Source organism: Myotis brandtii, unplaced genomic scaffold (genome assembly GCF_000412655.1).
Source record: "Myotis brandtii unplaced genomic scaffold, ASM41265v1 scaffold86, whole genome shotgun sequence".
Classification (NCBI taxonomy): Eukaryota; Metazoa; Chordata; class Mammalia; order Chiroptera; family Vespertilionidae; genus Myotis; species Myotis brandtii.
The window spans coordinates 1,686,927-1,690,080 of record NW_005371503.1 but is presented as its reverse complement, the minus strand read 5'-3'; the positions used below and the strand labels follow the sequence as shown (position 1 = coordinate 1,690,080).

General features: G+C 42.9%; 1 pseudogene; it reads left to right on the top strand.

Moving 5' to 3' along the window:
* Positions 1 to 121: 121 nt before the first annotated feature.
* On the top strand, positions 122 to 2,146 carry LOC102242235 (annotated as a pseudogene).
* Positions 2,147 to 3,154: the final 1,008 nt, after the last annotated feature.

Below are 3,154 nucleotides of genomic sequence, written 5' to 3'. Positions count from 1 at the left end.
TAATATCTGCAATCATAACCATATTTACAGACAAATATATCTATACTAATAAAAGAGTAATATGCTAATTAGACTGGGAGACCTTCCAGGAGACCTTCCAGATGTTCTTCTGGACAAAGCCATGGATCCAACTGCTATTGCTTTTGCTTATAGCTTAAACCTAAAGGTTAGAACTGAAAGAAATGAGCTGATCTTTGAGTGAGGGGTGGCACTTTTGATGGTCAAACCTCACCATTGAAGATGGAGTCTTATCTTTGAGATTATATCTACAGTTGGAGACAGCCACTTAGGTGCAAAGGACTGCTACAATTGAATGGTGAAACATTTTGTGGCAGAGTTTAAGTGCAAGCATAAGAAGAATATCAGTGAGAACGTAAGAGCTGACCATCATCCCTGTACTGCTTGTGAACATGCTAAGAGAACTCTCTCGTCCAGCACCCAGGCCAGTATTGAGGTTGAGTGACTCTATGAGGAAACAACTTCTTTCCTTCCATTACCAATGCCCAAGTTTAAGAATTGAATGCTCACTTATTCTGTGGCACACTGGACACTTTATAGAAAACCCTTCGGGATGCAAAGCTAGACAAGTACCAGATCCATAATAATGTTCTGCTGGGTAATTCTACTCATATTCTCAAGATTCAGAAACTTCTACATGACTTCTTCAACAGAAAGAAACTGTGTAAGAGTATTAACCTTCATGAGGCTGTAGCTTGCTGTGCAGAGGTCCAGGAAGCCATCCTATCTGGAGACAACTCGGAAAACATTAGAGATTTGCAAGTCTTGGGCATCACTCCTCTTTCTCTTGGCTTTGAAACTGCTGGCAGAGTCATGACTGTCCTTATCAAGCACAACACTATCAATCCATCTAAGCAGATGCAGACCTTCACTACCTACTCTGACCACCAGCCAGGTGTGCTCATTCAGGTTTATGAAGACAAGTGCACCATAACCACAGATAACAACCTACTTGACAAGTTTGAACTCACAGATATACCACCTGCACTTCATGGTGTTCCTCAGATTGAAATGACTTTTGATCTTGATGCCAATGGCACTTTCAATGTCTTTGATGCATAAAAGTACATAAAAAGAGAACAAGATTACCATCACTAACCACAAGAACCATTTGACCAAGGAAGAAAGCAAACACATGCGGCCAAGAAGCAGTGAAGTACAAAGCTGAATATGAGAAGCGATGGCACAAGGTATCTTCCCAAAATTCCCTTGAATTCTTTACAATCAACAATAAAAGCAACTGCCAAAGATGAGAAACCTCAAATTAAGCTCAATGATGAGGATAAACAGGAGATTCTTGTCAACTGTAATGAAACTAGAGGCCTGGTGCACAAAATTCATGCACAGGGGGATAAGGGGTGCCCCTCAGCCCAGCCTGCACCCTCTCCAATCTGGGACCCCTCGAAGGATGTCCAACTGCCCGCTTAGGCCCGATTCTGGTGGGATTGGGCAGTCGGACATACCTCTCACAATCCAGGACTGCTGGCTCCAAACAGCTCGCCTGCCTGCCTGATTGCCCCTAACCGCTTCTGCCTGCCAGCCTTATCACCCCCCTAACCACTGCCCTGCCAGCCTGATTGACAACTAACTGCTCCCCTGTCAGCCCGATTGCCCCTAACTGCCCTCTCCTGCTGGCCTGGGTCCCCGCAACTGCCCTCACCTGCAGGCCTGGGTCCCCCAAACTGCCCTCCCCTGCTGGCCTGATCGCCTGCAACTGCCTACCCCGCAGGCCTGCCCCCCCCACCTGCCCTCCCCTTCAGGCCTGGGTCCCCCCCAATTGCCCTCCCCTTCTGGCCGGATCACCCATAACTGTCCTCCCCTGCTAGCCATCTTTGACCACATGGTGGCAGCCATCTTGTGTGTTGGAGTGATGGTCAATTTGCATATTACCTCTTTATTATACAGGATACTCAACTGCCTTGATAGGAATCAGAGTGTAAAAAAGGAAGAATATGAGTATCAGCAGAAAGAGTTAGAGAAAGTCTGCAACTCTATGATTCCCAAGCTGTCCCAGAGTGCAGGAGGTAAGCCAGGAGAAATGCCTGGGGCTTTTCAACTGATTGAATTCTTCCACCTGGTGGTTCCTCTTCTGGGCCCACCAAAGAAGAGGCGCATCATGCCAACCTGAACATGCATTTAGTTGTTGTTCCATACAAAGTATTGAAAGACCAAAGTTTATAGCAAATTCCATGGCACTTTTAAGGCTGAACTGCTACCATAAGTAACTGGAATTCTCAATACTTGAATATGGAACATGTGCACAGAGAAAGGAAATAACCTTGCTCTTTCTGGGCACTGTAGTATAAGTGGAATGTCTTAAATCAAACTGTATTTGAAATTGTCAAACACACAAACATACAAAAATAACCCCACAATACAAACCATAAACTTTCATTACATTCACATACAGTTTACTTCTAAGGACATAGGACAAAAATATAGAGGTATGTTTCCCTGGGCCTGAATACTGGTTAATTATGAGAGTGGAAGTTTGAGGATACAAGTTGTACTGAGCACTGAATACCATGTGACAGTGTTGTCTACATTTTCTTAATAAATGCATTTTGTATGAATTTGTGACATCTGAGGCCTCTAAAGTGTGGAACCCAAGCAAGGACCCATCTCTCCCTGGTGTTATTATTATTAAATCTATTTAACAGATGAGAAAATTGGGACTTGAGTGTATCAGTCAGTATAAAATATAGGAAATAGGAAAATCTCTACAGGCTTTTAGCAGAATAGAATTTAATACACAAATTATTAGTTCACAAAATGACAGGAAGTCCTAGGGCATGAAGGTAGAAAACTACTTTCTCCATTACAACAGAAAAGGAAGAAATTAAAGATAGATGAAGTTGGGCTTTGTTTTTGGGAGAGCGGGTATAGGTATGTAGATCTGATGTACTGGAGATGAAACCATTTTCATCCAGTGGCTTCTTTGGACAATAAAATGAGGCAGTTGAGAAGACTTACAGGATGAGGTTGGAGGATTGAGAAGAAAGAAAAGATATGTAAGTGGATGCAGAGCATCTTCAAGGAAACTTGTGTGGTTGGCAGACAGCATTTCAGATTCAGTTGATGATGTTAATCATTAATTTGTAGGAAATCAATTTTATCTAATTATATGCACTTTTTG